General features: G+C 44.0%; 1 pseudogene; it reads right to left on the reverse strand.

Annotated features, from left to right (window-relative positions):
- The window catches only part of LOC121080423, a 191,845-nt pseudogene that overhangs the window by 130,042 nt on the left and 40,925 nt on the right, over positions 1–20,878 (reverse strand).

Consider the following 20,878-nt stretch of genomic DNA (forward strand, 5'->3'; position numbering starts at 1 on the left):
TTTTAAAAATAATAATAAAAAAAATCTATAATGCAAGTGCATAAGTAAAAATGTGATGTTTTCAATGTCTATGTCTGAAAACCTTGAGATCATTTAGAAGCAGAACCAACTTTTACACTATGTAAACACCACATGTTTCCACAGACAGGTCTTATGGGCATAAGAAAACCTTGATGAAAGTTTTTTTCAAAGTCTAAAAAACTCAATTATTTCAGTGAAGAACTGGAAATTTTGGACTCTCAAAGGCAATTCCAACATGTTAATATATATTTGAGAAGCTTAATTCAATAGTCAATTTTGAAAACACAACCTCTTTTTATCCTCATTTTCTTTCCATTCCAAATATCCAATCAAATAATGACACAAAAGATGGGAAGTCTGCAGAGTTCTGTGATCAGATTCTCAAAATCTCCTCCAGGAGATACTGATTACATTTTATCAGTCGAAGCTGGACCCTAGAGTTCCAAAACATGCCTCATAATTGAATACATATTAAATAGGTTGACCCCACAGATCAGATCAGCACACTATTTGCTTGTTAATGCTGCGAGGGCTTTAACTGCAGTTTGACCTCTTCATTATCTCCAGCTTCCCAGGGAACAGGCTCTGTCTCCAGTTCAGTCCATTTCCACCCCCCTCCGCTCAGGACACGGGCATACAAAAACATGTTGAAAACCAGATTGAAAAGAAGACACAAGAATTGAGTGCAGCGTGGTTGACGGGAGACAGGAGGAAATATAAAGGAAAAAATATAAAGAAAAACACTTTAGGCTTTCAGTTCTGATTTTCACATTAAATAAGATGCTTTTTCTTCCTTTGCCCAAGGATCCAGATTTTTGCCATATTATATAGAGGACGAAAGGCTCCTTCTTGTTCTTGGAAGACGGACTTTTTCCCCAGCCTGAAGATGCAATTTCCCAGTCCTTAGCTGGGAAGCAAACCAGGAGCCTCTGTTATGAATACACAACAATGTCAAACAGGCACACTGTCCCTGACCTAAGCCTCCCTCCAGCTGCAACCTGCTATGATACTCTGTGGATGTGATCTATTTCTCCATACTGCCCTAGCCCAAACTGGCAAGGAAATAAACCAAGTTTACAAATACACATCTAAAAATTTTATATATATATATATATATACACACACACCACCACACACTTTAAAACCCATCTTAAGGAGCAGCTGTGTGAAGTTTCATTGCCTTTTTCAAATTTATTGGCAGTGTTGATGCAGTTGTAGAGAACATGGTCTCCTGCTCACCGATGAGGCAGACGAAGACATTGGCATCCGTGCCACTCCCACTTACCATCCCAGTGTAAACCATCACCCGGTACTTCATCACTGTGGAGACATAAATTAATAAAGCAATTTCAGCAACACAATTAATTGCCATTTAAATTTACTGCATTTTCCATGGACTTGCAATTAAGTTGAAGCGTTCATGCTTCCAGCTGATACTTCTGATGTATAGGCTTTTACACTTCCATGTTATCACTAGGAAAAGAAAAAAATCCAAAATAGGAAGGCCTGAATTGTTAAGAAAACCCATAAAACCCTTCCAAAGAAGGACACAAAAATGCTGTCCCCTTCAGGTAAAATCTCATGAATTGGGGTGCATAGCCTCCATGGGGTCCCAGTCCTCCTATACCCCCCTCCTGCCTTCCCAAGAGGGTCCTGATGATGGGCAGCCTTGCAACAATGTGTTTGGGGAAAACATCATTTTCAGCATCCAGGGACATGGCAGACAGACAAAAAAGTTAAAAAACGGCCGAGCACTCAGGGACCTGAGGAACAGGTTCTTCATGTTGGCTTTATGGGAAAGGACAAGCCCAGCTGGCCCCATTTACTTGGGACCCTGATAGTGCAGGAGGTTAGATTGAATCTTGCTTCAATGTCACCTTTGAGATCTTTCTTTAAGATTTTGCTGGAAGGATTTTGAGCTGCCACCTTCCTGCCTCCACCCTGCCCTCCTACCTCGCTGGGTGAAGGATTTCCAGAAGAAATTTCACAACAAAGAACCGACCCACAGACCAGCCTTCAAGAGTAAGACCTTTTTCTCCAGCATCAGGAAGGGACGAGAAGCGATGCTCCCCAAACCCACCTGCAAGCCCAACACGCAGATGCTGCATCTGGCCTCTGCTCAGCACAGCCGCTCCTGATGGGAAAGCACCTGCATCTGAACTCAAACAGCCCTCTCCATAGTTGATTAAAAATACATTTCCAAACCAGGTTTATTTACATTTTAATAACATCTGCAATTACAATTACTCTTCCTCTTCTGCAGAACTGCTCAGATGCATGCAGATCACAGAGTTCATCGGAAATTTCAGAAAACAGGAGAGTCAGTCATGCTCTGCAGAGTGTGGAGCCCAGTTGGGTGCTTTGGTGGAAATAAGAGAAATCCCAACGGCCACCTTGAGATATTCTGCTCTCCAAAATTTCCTCTCCAAGTACACTTAATTCTTGTCACACCAGGTCAAGACAGAAGTGACCACTTCAGGAAGCCAACACAAAGTTCTGCAGTTTTCCTTAATCAAATCTCCAGTTCAAGTACATTTAACTCAGTAAATAATTTGAATTGCTCACGCATACTGAAAGGTGCCTATGCTCTTGCACAACTCTTCTGTGCAGCTTGCTATACGTTTATACATATAGCTGCATAAATGTGCATATAATTTAAAAAAAAAACTTTAAAGCCCAAAAATGATTGTTACATTTCAGTTTACATTTCAGCTTAGCTTGCTCTCCATAAGCATCCCTTCAAACCTGGCAGTTCACATTTTAAGGGAGACTAGGAAAAAAAACAAGTTTGAAAGAAAAATATAGCTCTGGAAACAATTGTGCTGCGGCCAGATCTCTCCCACCTCTCACCACAGAGAAATCTGCTCAGAATAAGAGCCTGGGATTTCTGAGGCTTCATGCAGCTAATGATGCATACAGAAAATACTGCAGAGAGAAAGTGCCAGAAAGAGAAGCTAATTGAATTGCATCGGTCTGCCTGTGCATCCCTTACACAAAGAGGGTTTCTTTCTATTCAGGTCCTAAGCGAGCCCCTGCATGGAGCCTGTGGTTCTCACCTGGCATGACTTCAGTCACTAGAGATCCCTCCGCAGGGAGCTCCCGCATGATCTCATTGTTGTCTTCATTTATATCTAGCCAGTGGCCGCAGTTGAATGAGTATTTTTCTTTTATCAGCGTTTTCAGCAGTTACCTTCATTAAACTAAAACACTGCATGAGTTCAGAGGCTTAAAGACAAAAAAGCAACAAGCTCCTGACAGGTTTTTGCCTGGGAAGCAAGAGTATGTAGCAGCAGAGGAATAACACACATTAATAACAAGACCGTCATCCTGACTCGTGCACCACAGTGATGCATGGAGCAAAGTCTGTCATAGCTGACGGCTTTTTCTTCCTCCTTTCTCCAATTGCTCCATGGTGTTGTGAAAGTTCTGATGGATACCCTGGCTCTTAGTAATTGCTCATCATGTGCCACTGTATAAATCCACAGAGCAAATCGGGGATGGCATTTGCACCACCACTTCTGGCAGCTCAGAATCAGGGTATGCCACACGGAGGAGATACCCAGAAAATAGCAGCAAGCATGATCAAAATCTGCAGGAGCTTCCAAAGGACTAATAAGCAAACAGTTGGGGCTCTGCAGACGGCTGGCAAAACAGGTGAAGGAAGGGTACGGTAAAGGTCTGCAAAATCACAGGCGGCATGGGAAGGCAGAGGGGGGTCAGCTATTTGTTATTCCTGCCACAAGAAATACAGAACATCAAATGATGCTCATAGAGCAAAGCTCAAAGTGAACCAAAGGACACAGCCAACCTGTGAAGTCCTTGTCAAAAGCTGTTATGGTTGCTAAAAGTTTAAATGTTCAAGGAGAAACTGGAACCTTTGAACAAATAAATGGAAGGGAAACCTACTAAATGCTTTGTGTTTAGTAGATCCATTCAGGAAATAAGTCTCCAACTGGAAATAGTGAGAAACAGGAAGAATGTTAGGGGAAAGTATCATAAATGCTTGCCCTTTCCTTACTGTTCTCTAATCACGCACTTATGCGGCACAGGAGGGAGGGTGCTGGGTGAGATGGACCTTTGGCCTGACCAATAAGACTGTTCTTCTGTTCCTGTAATAGAAAATGGAAGCCTGCCCTGACATGAGAACAAGCCTGGCATGAAATGTGTGAGGGCTGGACCAAAGCATCATTAAGGCTTTGTCTAAGCTTCAATATGCTAAAATGGATGCCCAAGCGACAGGATTCATGTGCCATGAGCCTGATGCAGCCAGAAAACATCAGACTGGCTGTACACAGGCAGATTGATTTCAGGCATCTTCACTAGGTTTGCTTAGACTGTTTGGCCCAAAGTAAATGCCTCTTGTCTTCCCTGAACACAATTTCTATGCAGCAAAAGAGGATGCCCCAGGGAAATGCATAGCCATGGAAGGTCTAAGCATTTTTGCTCATCTGTGAACAAACTGGTAGAGATGATTGCAGCGGCCCAAAGTCTGACCAACACTTTCTTTTTGATAAAAGCCGCAGCCAGATGCCTTCTCCCACCATATGAACAGAACAGTACTTGATGCCCTCTCCTGCTGACGCAGAAGGTTCAGACACTACTTATACGACCAATATGATCAAGTTAGTGCCACTTTATTAAGGGATACACAGCAATGTATACACTAGCACAAAACACACACATTGCTTCTAGATTGCTAATAGGCTAAAGCTGCTTGTCTATTCACTCTCCTGTACTCTGTGATTGGTCACAGCGTGGTATCCATGCTCCTCGCCTACATTCTGTTTTGACATTCTATTTTCTTATTTTTCAGTCCAACTCCTTTATCTCTTTCCCACGTACAGTTCCTTAATAGTCCAACTTTCTTATCTCTCTGCCAGTACACAGTTTCTTTGTCTCCCTTGGCCTTGCATATGTCCTTCACAACACCTGCAGCTTGTTACAGCTTCGGCCTGCTCGGCCTGCTATTACAACAAAGTTACTTGGTCTGCATTGCTCATAATATTTCCGTTGCCTTCCAGCCACTCCACACTCTCTCCACTGGAGAGGCTGCGCATGCTTTTGCAGTTGCCTGACAATGTAGGAGAGCAGGACCTGTCAAAGCACGTTAGAAGCATGCAAGAAAAATCTCTAAGTGGTAAATTGTGATTTATCATCACAGTTCTTTATGGCTGCAAGCAACGTGTATGTTTTAAGTACAGAGAACATCATCCAAGCTCTGTGGCCTGGTGCTGGAAGGATGGGGAAAGGTGATTTCCACCATCGATCTGGGTTGTTGGGAGCTGCTATTTCCCATTGGTCTCGTTTCCTATACATATAGCTGGGCTGAACTGAGAGGGAGGGGAAGGAGAAGGAATTTCCTCCAGAAAACATGCAATGAATCCCTTCTCTCACGACATACTTTTGCCAGTGCTATGATGTGCTTGCTTCACATCCCATTTTCGTGTAGGATTTTCATTTCCACCCCTCAGCCAGCACCATCTGCAAAGGGAGGCATCTCTGGCCACTGCACATCAAACGCCACTGCCAGCTGGGGAACACAGCGACCCAGGACTGGCACTGCAGACCCCTGTAACCAGCCTGGCTTATCAGCTCTGCCTTCCCTTGCTGTCCCCTCACCTTATTCAGATGTCAGCCAGAAAAGGGATTTCTTTTCTCGTGCCATATCCGAAGCTTATAAGATATGCCCAGATCAGGGAGCTCGATCTATAGAGGGGGAAAAAAAATGCTTTATCCATTTCTGTAAGTCAGCAAAGCATGCAGACAAAGGACACCTCTGAACATCTTTTAAGAGCCAAATCAGAGAAGAGTCAAAAGATAAAGAAAAAAAAATATTCTTTAAAAGTAACAAACCCAACTCTGCAAAAGTAGCTTGATGCCTCTCTTTTCAGGAGAGGAGAGCATATAAGTTGAATCCATACGCTTTTGATCATGAGAGCTGCTTGTAACCACTCCTCCCAGTAAGAATTAAGGCCAGCTCTCAAGCTTCAGCTCTTTCTGGAACAGGGTCTGCCAAGCACAGCCACACTGCCCAGAAGGCACCTATGGCTGCTCCTGCTGCAAAGTGAGTAAATGCTTTGGCTATAGCCATCCATTAAAATCCTTTTTTTCTCAATTTTTCTCTGACCAGTCCCCAGTTAACTTTTAAATGTATTTGTTCCTAAACACAAGAAGGCCCTCCCTAACCTCCAAACTCAACATGCTGTTGAGCTCAGCCCTAAACATTCATGGAGGCTCACATCCAAGGAGGCTGAAGACCAGATCACTGAGGAGAGAAAACACCACTGCTAAATCTCCTGTAAAGAACTAATGACTGCTTAGGCACTGGGGAAAAAATAGATAAATTATTAACTTTAGAGAGGCATGGTCCAAATGGGAAGAACAGTCTAGAACATGAGTGGGGCTGTGCCTGGGGGGGATGGGGGGGGGTGACTATCTGCTTGAGGAGCCACAGAGGAGATGTGGTACTTGGTACAACTATGACTTGAAGTCATCACCACTTGAGCACACAGGAGCACCAGCCCAAGTCCTGTCTGGATAAGACAAGCTATATCCATAGGTGGGTAAATCATTTGCATCACCACCAAAGTGAATGACTACACCTCCACTTCAGAAGGATCTACTGAGGTGAAGATATCATGCTGATGATTTTCTGTGCAGAGTTGAAGCTAATGCCCTGGAAAACACCACCAAGCCAAGCTTACCACTTGAAGAAGATTCATACCATGAACTTGTCAGTCTGTCCAGCTTCAAAGTTGTCTGAATTGTTGTCCAGATTCATCTCATCTGACTTCCCCTTGTCTCCATATATCTGGAAATAGATGGTGGCATCTGTCCCTGCATTCTTAATGTCACTTGTCCAGATCCACAGAGACCAGGGGCTTTCTACAGAGAAAGGTTCAAGACATTTTGTTTAAAAAATAATGTTTAAAAGTATCCTGGTAAAAAAACATAATTCTTATTATGGTAGAGAGAGCAGGATAGCGTGAAAGAAGACCAGGACAATTTATCCTTTTCTGCACAAACGTAATCAGCTGCTATGTGACATACAGGAACAAGATTGCCTAGAAGTATAATTCTGTGTTTTCATCTAAACTAAAATGAGAAATCCATAAATCACCACTTTCCAAGTGAACCATATTCTTCTGTGTTATCTATTACTAACAGGGTAGTCCAGATACGCACTCCATCTCTGTACTTTCAGCATACTTCTCCAACACCTACAAGTCTAGCTTCAAAGACCATTTTAAAGCCAGGGAAATAGTCAACTTTTGTTTTGTCAGCGAGAAAGAGTCTCCAGGTGCTTGTGTACAGTGCAATGCAGCTCCAGGTAGCACCTAAAACTTGGACCAGATGATCTGAGTCTGGAGCAAGGAGGATTATGGATACAGCCGTGTATCACTTCATCCTGAGCTAATCAGCCTTCCTGAGACTGGACCAATTACCCAAGATAAACCTTTTACAGGACTGGCTGGATCAGAGCCCATTCAGCTATCTCTAGCCAGGCTGCATCATGTGGGACAAACACGCTCAGAGCGACACAAAGATATTTTTCAGTAGTTTTTTTATCGCTTCACTCTCCAAACTAGCCAGCTGTAACAAGGTCTTTTACCATCTCATGCCAGCATAATCATCATACAGTCCCTCTGCTGCCATCTCCTCACCTCATCCAGGGCATGCATTCTCTCTCTACTTCCCCCTCTCTCTTCCTCAGCTGCTCTCTCACCATTGGCTCTCAACCACTTAACAGAACCAGCCACAGCTGCACCTTATCTACATCAGCCAACCTGCAGCCACTGAAGCCAACCCACAGCTGTATATTATCAATGTTAATTAACCTAGCTTCATTCTACTACACTTCCCTTTTTTTTAATGTTTTTAACAATCATTACAACCTTTTTAAAATAAAATTTTCATACAGTCCTCTATGAGTCCTCTACAAATACCCTTTTTTTTTTTCTTTTTAACATTTCATACCTCATGTTTTTATCAACCATCACAAACTGTTTACAAATAAACTTTTCATACAATTCGGACAACTTGTCCCTGAACTCATACTCATATTCATTGTTCACTTTTATCTTGGGCTTTTCATCTTCTGCAGGTTGATCACCTTTCTTCTTATCTGCTTTCGCAGCATCTGGGATTTTGATTTCTTCAGAGGAGGGTTCTGATGGACATATAGTGCCTTGTCCTTTCACCTCTTGGGTCACACTGGACAGTAACCTGAGTGAGCTCTCAGCAGCAGTAGATCTAGAATACAGCACTAATAAATCATCCTGTGTCCTGAAAAACTTCTTAACATCTTTGTGGTCACCCATTTCTTCTTCAACTGCAGACACCTTCAACGAGCACATAAACACCAGCAAGAATACCACCAGGCTGAGCAGCAGCAGCAAAGGCGGGAGCCGCCCGCAGCACCACGCTGCTCCCGCACCTTCCCCCAGCACAGCCATCACCTCTGTCTAGCCGGACACACTCTGGACCCGCCACCGCTGCAGGCTGCTGCCACATCTGGCTGTGTACTCTGCCACTATTGCCCATTGCCCTCAGTCTCTTCACTCCACGGCAGTCAGGCTTCCTTCTCTTTCATCCAACAGCTCACCTTTACCAGTGTCTGATCCAGATCCCCAGGCTCTTCCCACCTATCTCAACGTGATCTGGATCACAGGCTACCCCTGCCTGTCTCCGCTACGTTGGGTCACTGCCATTAGTGTTTCAAACATCCCCCAGCACAGCCATCACCGCTCATTACACTCAGTCTCATAATCTGAAGGTCCTCACACAGGGCACCAATTGTTGCAACTGTTTTTAAATTATTTAAATGCCTAAATCCCACCCAACTTCAGTTAGCACTAGTGTCAATCTAAGTGATATGCCCAATGGCAAAGCTATGAAATTTTTTTACTTTTTAAGCCAAGCCTTCACCCCACAGTTTAAGTGTAAGAGCAGTCTACCTGCAGCAGCTTTACCCTGGTTTTCATACCAGAGGCTGGTTGCATATCTAAAGGTGAAATTATTCCCTCTAAAGAGCCCCTCATCTGCATTCTCTATTGATAGAAACATGCTTCACTTCTGCAGGCCTTGCAGCACCTACAGGAGAGGGAACAGGCTTCTTTCCTGACTCAGACATCAGCTGAATTATTAACAAATCCTAATGAAAGAATTGCTAACCCTTTCGGTGTGCCCGAGCCCGCATGAGCACGGCTTGACCTTCAGAGCCCAGAATGGAATATAAAAATATGATGACATGCATATAAATTAGATCTTTACTGATCTACTCAACATTTGACTGTAAAAAACGAGGGAACAGCTACTCAAAAATAAGGGGAAGAGGGAACTCTCTTTTACAAAAAGTTTTGCTCCAGTTTTAGTAATATGCAAAATGCTCATGACCACTCCTTTCTGCAAAGCAAGTTTCATCTGAGCAGAAATGAACCTAAGGCAAGTTGACGTGTGGCATGTGATGCGGCAGCATGCTCTCCCTGGGGAAAAGAGCAAGGGCGACTCAGACACCAAAGACTTCTCTCATCTGTCTGGTTTGGCCTCCCTGACCTCTTGCTGAAGGAAAGGAGGAGTGATGCATGCGGGAAGCGGGGAGAGGGAACTTGTACCAGGATTAAATGCTGATAAAGGGCTGTCAGGGAGAAACCACACAGGGAGAAACATGGGCGAGCTGGGTCTGCAGCTGCCGGAGGAGTCCAGGCATTTCCCCAAATACCCATCCTCATCCTCCCAGGGTTCGCTCGGCACATTCCTCTTTCCTATCCCTTCACATCAAGGGATCCCGGCAACTTAGAAATTCTCTCAGAGCCAGAGCAAATATTCCCTAGGGCACAAACACCAGGGAGGGCTAGACCTAACACTACAGTTTTCAGGATAATATTCAAGATAAGGCTAGGGGGGGAGGTGGGTGGGGAATAAAGAAAAACTGAGAATAAATACAAGCTACACATTGAGCTGCAATCTGGTGGGGGGAACAGCTTGCAAACACTACGCAGGGAGCCGTTTCACCATGGATACCCGAAGTGAGGTTGAACCAAGCTTTGATCAGCTCTGCAAAAAGGGATGGTCCTGCATGCACAGGGAGATAGGCGAGATGACATAAAAAAAGACATAGGACTTTTCTAACTCCAAGTCTTACGCTTCTATAATCTGGCAGCTAAAGGTCACAGATTTCTCAAGGCTCATGCTCTCTATCTCCTGCACTTCGACAGCAGGGGAATTAGCCTGTCAATAACAATCAGAGCTGATAATAGAGGGTTAAAGGTTGCAGATGCTTTAGTTAAATGGACTGAGTCAGAGGCACAGTGTGGTTATAACACTGACTAACATTTAGATAAAGCTTATTTAAATGACCTGCTGTTTAAGCAGGAGCCCACATGAAGCATTCAGATTAAACCGTATCTATTATCCTAATTAAAACATTCTGCTTACACATACGCGTTGGTGCAGATGAGACAGCAGCGAACCCTTTTGCTTGCTGCAAAACCAGCCAGCAAGGCTGGATGCTGGAGCTGGGTTTAGATGGATGAACATGCCCGTATGCTGCCCTGCACAGCACAGAGCAGCACCCCCAGACGTGTGCCATTGCCCCCCTCTAGAGAAGAGGCTTCAAACGCAGCACTCGTGTGCCTCAGGAGGCACCACTGGCAGCTGGGCAGGACTGAGAGCTGCTTTTTCTCAAAGACCAAGGGTAAAAATGTTGAAGTTAGTGGGGAGAATTTGGATTTTCTTCCTGTTTTCCACCAGGTTTGTCTTTGTATTATATTTAGGTCTCGTTTCCATTTGGAGTAGGAGAACTTTGCTTCTATAGTGCTGAGAAACATAGCCTGGCTTGTCTGCAAAGGTGAGATACCCTAAGCCCAGTGATCCTGGGAAGGCTGCCAGGTCCAACTTCTTCCCTTAAGAATATGAGTGCAATTCTTAAAAATATTTTTAAAGTTTCACTTTAAACTCCTCAAACCAGGATGTTCAAAGCTGAAACTCATGTGGGCCTCAGTTCCCTTGAGCCTCTACTTGACCATGGGTTGACCATGTCAATGTTGCATGGGTGATGCTCAGGATATTGGGAGGGTCACAGGGGGCTCCTGGGCACTTGTACCTACTTTTCAGTCTTCTCTGGCGCAGGGAGAGCATTTTGTAGAGCTCCCGCTCTATGAGACCATCTCCTTCATCTTCATCCAGCTATTTCCTACACGGGAAAGTTTGCTCGATACCAGTGAATGGGCAGTAAACCACCACCTAGGAAAAGAGACTGGGAAGCTGAGTATGAATATTCTATTACTGGCAGCCCGCAGGACCTTGATATGGAAAACTTAACTAACTGAAGCAAAGACAGAGCTGGAGATCTTGGTCCTGCTCTCAAAATCAGTTTTTTTGGATCAACATGACCTGCACTGGTTGCACAATTCCCAAATTGGAGTATAGCTAGGACCCATCTGTCCTGTTATTCCCACTTTTCCAGAAGTACATCAAAATGGGTCAGCCAGGAAGAGGGAAAACACCACAAAGGGAAAGGAATGGGAACCGGCAACGTGGTTGCAGGAGTCACCATCATGTCAGGGTGCAGCAAGTGCCCTGTACTACACCAGTGCACGGTAGGGTTTTGTAGGAAACACAAGATACAAAAAGCCTTCAGATACATCCCAAGCTGATTTTGCTTTCCAGGAAAACTGCATTTCCTCCCAGCTTCAGGGTAGGCAGCTGCCTCTCTCTCCACCCTCCCACTACCTTCTGCTGATCCTGTGCACAATCTCACACCACCTATTGTTCCACTACCACCCAGTAACAGCTGTGGTTAGCTACTTTTTTTTTTTCTCTGAGCTCCAAAGCAGCATCTAAAAACTTCAGCAAAGTCTGAGTACAGATGAAAACCTTGAAACACTCAGCACAATCCAAGACTGCATTTCTGTCCGGTCCCTTGGACGAACATCTGAAGGTGCTTTTGGCACTGAACAAACAATAATCTCTATCCTTGTGACTGCAAAGGGGCAATCAACCCAATTAGTGAGTGATTGACTTATGCATCTAATGTGCCTTTGAGGCAATCAGCTACTACCATGCATTATGTATAGTATTGACTTGTTAAACCAAGGGTACTGTCATCCAGATAAAAGCAGATTTTTTTAATATATATTTATTTATTTATTAATCTGTATTTTCTTGTTGGGGTCAGATTATGGAGAGGGAACATCCTGACAGCTGCCTATGAACAACTTAGTCTCACCTTCTCACAAAACCAGCCAGAACTGACGCCACAGTTATCATGCCCAATGGTGACTCTGCTGAGAGGGCTGAGGAGAGCAGCTATCTCCACGTTAAAGAGATCTGTTCTGGCACACTCAAATTCACCTCCTTCCAAGAAAATCTTCCCACTGTTCTTTAAGCCTTTGGAGCCATGGAGGATTATGTGGATCTTGGAGTTTGTGCCAGCTCCTCTGATATCTCCTGTCACTACAACAACATTGTACACAATACCTGAAGGAATCAGGAATTTGGTTAGGAAGAAAAGAAGGGAGGAAAAAAGACTGAGTGTAATAATTTTTATTGGATTTACATTGAGCTCTACTGGTTTCCCACTGGTCCTTTTCCAATGGTTCCCATTGCTTTCAACAGTGCAATGCTTCATTTGGTTGTGTTCCACACATACCTCTGAGAAACATGCCGCTACCTTCAGACTGTCCAAGAAAAACAGGTTTGTGGCAACAAACTCCCTGTCACATGGCCCAATGGAAAAAAGTATAGGGTTTTTATCACCATGTAGTGAAGAAAGACAAAAAAAAAATGAATTGGCAATTAAGTCGCTTGATTTTGAAAGGTACCGAGCACCAAACCTGTCAGAGGATGCTGAGAGGATGGAGAAGGGTTGCTTTAAACAGTGGGGGCATGATCTGTAGCATCACAAAACTCTGGAAACTTGATGTCAGGTGCAGGAGCGGTCTGCAAACTGGGACCATGCGCGGCAATCAGTTAGCTGAGGGGAATTTGCTCGAGCTTGTCTAGACAACAATTAACATGATGAGGCATGTTTGCAGAGCACAGGGGGGTGGGAGACGGATGGCGCCAAGGATGGCGCCAAGGAAAGGTAACACCTTGCTGTTAATTGATGGCAGTTAACCACCAATCGGGGATTGCCTAGTATGCAAGGCTTAGCTTCAAGAACCAATCTGTTTAAAACGCGCAGCTTCTGAAAGTGTATATAAACTGGTGCTTCTGTACAATAAATTGACATTTGCTTGCATCAAGCTGCGTCCCGTCTCTTCATTCGCCGCAAATTGGTGACCCCGACGTGATGCGTTTAAGGATCTGACGTGAAGGGCTCTCGAATCGCCTATCTGAGCGACATGCAGCGAATCCCACAGAACTTTGAATGATCTGCTGAAAGGAAGCGGGAGCCGGCCAGAAATCCCTCCGGAGTTGAGAGGTGAGCTGTGGGAAATCCGTAACGGGGAACCAGGGTTCGTCCCCAGAAAGAGACGTATATGGACTCATGAAGGGTCTTCTAGTCAGATCAGGGAGTCCGTGCCTCAGTTTCCTCAAATGGTGACCCCTATGGTGGTGTTCCGAAGCCTTGGAAGAATAAGGACGGAACTGGTCGATAAAAAAGACAGCTCATGAAGAGGGCCGTGTTCCGGAGGAGACGGCTTGGCTGAACGATCGTCTGGCTGTCTGGACCAGGCGGACAACCTAAACCCCGAGGATAACACCTGTATTCATCGAGACAGGTGAGCAGCCAAGAAACTTTAGAGACTTTGAAAGAATGAAAGTGTGCACATACAGCAGCCAGTTGTATGATGCTGCCGCGGGGGGGAACTCCGTGTCGGGAATGCATTTAGCATCTTGGTGGCAAATTCTGACTACTCTTTGCCAAGTGTGGACTAATTCTACTAACGGTGCTAAACCAGGGGAAGCTGTAAATTCCACCGACAGCACGACTCTTCTCAAGACACCGTCAGTGATGGCGATTCTGTCCACACCTCCTCTGCCCCCAAAGCTTCTGTCACTGATTGCAGCGACCCTCACAACACAGGACCAAGCACGGGAACAGGGCAACTCGGACAATGATTTTATTGACACTGATAAACCTTTTGATCCAGGTCCTATAGATCTGGAAAAGGAGGTAGACCTTTCCCCCACCCCCTTGTCTCTCCTGATGCATTGATTGTATTTTTGGGGAGGGTGAAAGGGAGTCTGAGGGATTGGTGGCAGGAATGCAAGTGGGAAACACTTAAGTGATGGGATTTGGGAGTCGCTATGGCATGTTCAGTATTTTGTCAGACAAATCAACCTGCAGAGTGGCAGCCTGTGCAATACGAGGCTGTTAAAGGGTTAAGCAAAGCAGTGCGGGAAGGGAGGATTCATAATACATTTGCTATGTCCCTTCTTGAAGTGATGGCAGAGCCTTATACGCTCACACTGCATGATTGGAAGTCATTGCTTTGTATGGTACTAACTGATACAGTATATGATGTGGTTATTTGATTTTTGTGAGCTATGTGTAGTGGCCTTGATTGAAAACCTTAATCGGGGAATTGCTGTTAACTATGAGCAGTTGGCTGGAGAAAATTAACTGTGCCGATTCTGTGACTCAGGCAAGGTATCCCAGGGGCAACTGTTTGCAAATGAATGAGATGGCTATTAAGGCAGTCCGGATGCGGGAGTCTTGCCACAGTCTTGCAGGGTCCTAGAGAGTCACTAACTTTAATACTAACTTGATTGATTGGCTTCAGAATATTTTGCAACAAGTCGAACATCAGGAAGCTCAAGGGATGCTTTTAAAACAACTAGCTGTGATAATGTCAATGAAAATTGTAAACGGGCAGCTTTCACAATCGCAACCCCAACATGTGTCAAATGATTGTAACGCAGAACTCACAGCAGACTGTAATTCTCAGGCTGAGTTCTGGAATGCAGCATAACAGATTTTTGCTTCTCTAATCTCTTCTGTAAGAATAGTACACGCTCTTAACTTGCTTAGTAAATTAGGCTGCTAGCTTGCTAAACAAAGTAATATTACAAATACTGTTCTTTTTTTTCTGGCTTATTAACAGATGTTGATTCTGTCCATCATATGTTGCTACAGAACCGAGTTGCTATTGATTTTTATTATTAGCACAGGGACACAAGTGTGAAGACTTTGATAGGATGTGTTACGTGAATCTGAGTGACCGCTGTGAATTAATTTACAAAAGTATACAAAACTCAAAAGCCTTAAAACAAAGATCTGCAACAGAGCCAGGGGCGGGATGCCTTTGGTCTCTTCTCACGGCTGGGAAACTTTGGGCCATGACTCAAAAGTATTACAGGATTTATTATAATTATCTTTAACCACCTTAGTGACGTTTGCCTTAGGTCTCCCATGCTTTTTTTTCTGTATCCAGTGTTTAGTTGATTGTAACATAAAGCAGGTCATGGTCACCCAGCTACATACAGCCTTTGCCTCCTTGCAACTAACAAGCAAAAAAGGGGAGGATAGAGAATGTCTGAGGAGATATACAGGAGAGGAAACTGGAGAATATTTGACCTAACTAGAGATGAGAGAACAGCTAGGTATTGTGAAGGAGAATAGGAAAGATAAACATGGTTATCTAGTGTTTAATAGGTGTCTGCACGCTTGTAGAGATATATAGCTATGTAACTGCATGAATGATTTCTGCCCTGAGCCTGGTGGAGCATACAGCTGCGGTTTGCGTCCGGGCTCAGAGATGTAAATAGGGGCTTCTTTGTTACGGTAAAAGTGTTTCTCTTTGCATAAAAAAGAGAGGGAATGAAGGGAATGACCCCAGAGGTATGTTCAGAGAAGGCATGCTATGTTTTGAACTTTTTGACTGAACCAGCTCTTGTTTGGTGTGCCCTTCCACCTATGTATAATGTTAATCCAAAAGAAGATGATATTGTTTACACTTTGAATGTCGATAATTGTCTTTCTGTAGATGTTAATGTAGTGGGAGGCTGTGATGGGAACGTGTCGCAGCCGTTCTTCTCTTATCCGGAGTAACAGCAGGGAAAGCATTAAAGAGTTAAATCACGTTGTTTGGTAGGCAGTTAAGAATGTGAGTCAAAATTGCCACTGCTTTTTGTTGTTGGTTCAAGGATACGGCTGTGAGGATTCTGATGGTATGCGCTGCGTGGATTTTAGGCGCCCCATTGCAGCAACATGTTATCAAAATCTGAGAAAATTTCAGCCTTTTTTGGCATTCATTCAATCAATTGGCAGTATTGTTTGTTTGCTATTACCTTGGTTGCTGTCATGTTTGCAAGGGCCCTGCAGAACATGGCAAACCTGGCACTAGCTGCTCAAAAACAAAAAGGGGAAATTGTAAAATTCTATGGAATAGAGACAGTGGGTTATTTTGACACTGATAATGTCTCAGTTGCTTTTTTATTTGTTCTATTACTTATACCTTGTTTTTACTTGTTCGGTTCCAAAGGTTCTTTTTGTGCAACAGGAAGGGGGAGATGCAGGAGCGGTCTGCAAACTGGGACCATGCGCGGCAATCAGTTAGCTGAGGGGAATTTGCTCGAGCTTGTCTAGACAACAATTAACATGATGAGGCATGTTTGCAGAGCACAGGGGGGTGGGAGACGGATGGCGCCAAGGATGGCGCCAAGGATGGCACCAAGGAAAGGTAACACCTTGCTGTTAATTGATGGCAGTTAACCACCAATCGGGGATTGCCTAGTATGCAAGGCTTAGCTTCAAGAACCAATCTGTTTAAAACGCGCAGCTTCTGAAAGTGTATATAAACTGGTGCTTCTGTACAATAAATTGACATTTGCTTGCATCAAGCTGCGTCCCGTCTCTTCATTCGCCGCAGTCAGGAGCCTATAATGCTGCTGAGGCCAGCAGGACCTTCACTGTCACTGTGAGAGCCTAAAGATCTCAGCAAAACAAGCCTTGGGAGAGGTATTAGGCCATCTGGAAAAAAGAAAAATATTTCTGAAAAGAAGTCTATGTGCATAAAAGTTGGTTTTTTTCTAGCTCTAACTGTCGTCTAAGAAAGATAACACTTCTTCCTACAAACCTTGCTTCTCAGAAGGCTCACTGACAGGTATATCCTAGACCTGCGCCATGGTATCAAATAAAGAGACACCTCTAACTATAACAGTGTGTTAGGGAGCAGGTATAAAACAGTTGGGGGCCAAGCTAAGTTATTCCTTTGCTTAAATCACCTGGAAATTTCAATAGGGACTTCGGATGAAGTAGAAACATCAGAACTCTGTCTCTTCTAAACAATCCTCTCTTTGAAGTTTATGTTAAAAACTGCATTCAAGCATGTGTTACTGCACATATATCATCTTCAACAGAACTCGTGAGAGCAGGGGAAAAATGCACAGTCACGAATGGTATAAAATAAGGGAAGCCTTTAGTAAATGAGTTGCAATTTTTTCCAGATTTCTTTCCCATCTTCCCCTGATTTTTCTTAACACACACATCCTGCAATCAGGACTCTGCACCCAGACTGCTTTCCTCGTGCACATGCAGGGGGAAATATGAGGGCTGCAGACGTTGAAGACCATGCAATGAAGTGAAGAACAGCTGTTATGTGCATAGACAAAGTGTTTACCTTTATGCTAATGAATAAATACAGGCAGAACACTATCCAAATAATCTTCTGCCTCATGGTAAATTCTTTTATTGGCTTTACATCCAGGTTTCTTTTAACAGAGACGTAAAAGCTGGTGGTCTCTGCTCCAACCATGTTGGTTAATAAAAAAGCCAGTTTTAGGGCTCAGCACTGCCGTCCGTGATTTGTAAAAGGATGCGCAGCTCCCCAGCCGAGAACCTGAAGTACAATATGCACTACCGTGTGGCACATTGGTAACTGTGGAGACAGCCGTCTACCTTCCGAAAGCTGGTGAGCGACTTGCTGAAGTACAAGCCAGACCTTTCATTTTCTGCCTGTCAGCCCCTTCTCCAGGTGATGGATCAGCGTGTAGGTCCTGCACAGCTTCCCCAGTGAGATAAGGGGGTGGGAAATGCGACGGTAGATCAGGGACCCTCATACAAAGCAGCCTGTCACCAGCAGATGGTCCGCTGCAGGTCTCCCTAAGCCTAAGGCATTCAATCTTCTAAAGAAAATATGGCTAGTAGCACTAATTATGCCGTTGTATCTCTGCATTTCCCACCATGGTTTCAGCCCATGACCTTACCTGTGGCTTCAGTGCCCCCAACCAGAACATCCCTCTGGATTTTTCCATCATCTTCATCTAAAGCAAACCAGCATCCAACTGGGAATTGGTACATGCATTTATTGACGATGTCTTCAATGATCACCTAAGAGAAAAGAAACGGTGCTTTGCAAAATAATGTAGAAAAAAAGCAAAGGTGTTATACGAGGGGGTGACAGAAGAGCAGAAGCTTGATGTGCACACCCTTACCTGATATTTAATATATTCAGTACTCAAGCAGATGCCTCTCCACTCCATAATTAGTACTGATAGAATATCAGACAATCAGCGAGTAAAAAGCCAGGTTTTTTTCTTTTCTCTTTTATCTAGTGAACTCAATCTGCATCTCTCACAGTGTAGGAGACCAGATGTCTCTGCTAGCAAGACCAGCTGGCTGGCTCGTCTTCCTTCTCTCCAGAACCTGTTTGCTGGCTACCCCTCTCCATCAGCTGAACGGCAGCTCTTTGTTCTGCTTTGGGAACAGGCTGTCTTCTTTCTCTCTCAGTTTTAGAGCCTTGTTATAAAATGATACCAAGGAATTTTGAGACAAATCAAGACCATCAGAACAGCTTGTGTGACCTGGTAATATTGTGTTATCCCACTCAGCTTCTCCAGGATGGAATCCTTGCAGAGACAGCCATGAAACCCTGTGGTAGGAATAGTTTCTAATTTGGAAGGATTTGGCTTTTGGACCTATTTAGATACATATTTAACTGAAACAAGCCAGGGAATAAGCTTCCCCTTTAATACTAGATTAAGCCAATGTTACCTGCTTGGAGTTCATTGCACCTCCTGCTGAGGCATTTCTTACCAATATCTTATTCTGGGTTCCCGAAGCTTGCCATAGAGTTACTGCAGTATTTTAAACAAGCATTGAAGGGTACTGAAGATTTTCAGCCAGAAAAGAAGAAATCAAAATCTCTACTCACCTGTACATCTTATGTTTCAGAGGAAAAAAAAATCAAAACTATTAGGGATAGAAAGTCCTTGCCACTTTTCTCTGCCTTCTCAGCAAACAGGAAGAATCTGAAAGTTGTCTTTCCTGCTAGATTTGTGAAACCATTCTTTGGGAACCAAAGCCTCCCCTCCTGTCACTCATCCCACACTGTGCTGTTGCCTGTGGTATTGCCAATTCTCGTTGTACCTCTGTGGATACAGACAGCAGTGCCTGCTAGGGCTGGAACTATCAGCATGAGAGAGCAGTGCTGTGCTGGAATGTTAAGAGTCTAAAATATGTGAGGTTCAGGAGAAATAGCAACACTCGGATTACCTTCTACCAGCTGATCCTCTTTGGGTTCCTGTTAATATGTTTATTCATATATTTTTAGAGGTGGAAAACCAGCTCTGAGTATACACCATGCTGAAAACACAAGAAACATGAGAAGAATTTCCAATGATGCTTAGCAGGTTCATCCAGGAGTGACAATTGCTGGAGTCTCCAAGTATTACAGTAAATTACAGAAAAACATCTACCATCAGTAGACAATAAGCAGGATGTTTCAGCTAATTCCTCCAAGCTTCCAGTTGAACTTGCAAAGCAGAAGCTTCCTTTTACTTAATCACAAACATCTCAGCGATTCCTGTAGCAGAACACAGGATGGGTGTGTTGGCTGCAACTAGTCCCTACTTCAGGCTTTGGGACTTAAGCAACCTAACCATCAAAAATCATGGCAGGCAGACTTCATCTCTAAGGTGAGAATGTGGCTCCTTTTCCAAGGTTTCCATCCCCCTACACCATTTATTACAGGGGGCACAACATCCCTCTCTTTCATCTGCTGCATTTTCCATGGACAACCGACACCATAACTCTTAGTGCAGCATATGGTGATGGTGGGAAAGCATGTGCTAATGTTTGCATTTCTAATACATCAAACCACCCTGTTATCTAGGATTTACAAGTTTGGGGTCAGATCTTCAGTGGATTAAAGCCAGCTGGGTTGAACTACACCAGCAGAGAAAAGAAAATGGGATTAGAGGAAAGAGCCATCGATTTGACCTTTTAAAATATTCCTTCAACCATTTCCCTAAAAGCTGCAATACCTTCACACTTTAGAGCAGGAGATTAAAATGAGGAGGAAAGTGGAAAAAAGGGATCTTTGTGGCAGGTATCTCTTGCTGTGCCAATGATAAATCACTTAAATTTGGCCAAGCTGTAAGTCTTTGCAAATTTCCAGCGTGAACAGACTCAACAGATATTTCCCAGACTCTGGTATCTTTACCATCTTGTTAATGAGTTAAGTCAACAGAGTGAGAGGGGGCTTGTAGGCTCCAGCTTGGAGCATTCCCCCTCATCTGTCAAAGAAACTGCAGTCACTGAGACAGGAGAAGTATTAGAGCAGGCAAATTCAAGTCTTTAACAACCACATTTTCTCACTTCCACATTTGCCTGAGATACTCAACAACTTACCCTAACCCAGAGTGTCCCTCATTTCCTACCTACCCAATGTGAATCTGTTGCACCTGGTTAAGATGCACTGCGCTGGCGCACACCAGGCTGCTGCCAGCGCTCCACCAGCCCCGCCATGCTCTGCAGAAAAAAGCAAATCCTAGAGAAGATATTGCTGGAAAGGTGAAAACTTGATTTGTGCCTTTCTTGGTAATGAGGTACTTGTACCACCAGCAAACATCCTTGCATTTCTCGGCATCAGACCACCAAGAGGGTAAGTGAGACATTTTGATCCCA

Source organism: Falco naumanni, chromosome W (genome assembly GCF_017639655.2).
Source record: "Falco naumanni isolate bFalNau1 chromosome W, bFalNau1.pat, whole genome shotgun sequence".
Lineage (NCBI taxonomy): Eukaryota > Metazoa > Chordata > Aves > Falconiformes > Falconidae > Falco > Falco naumanni.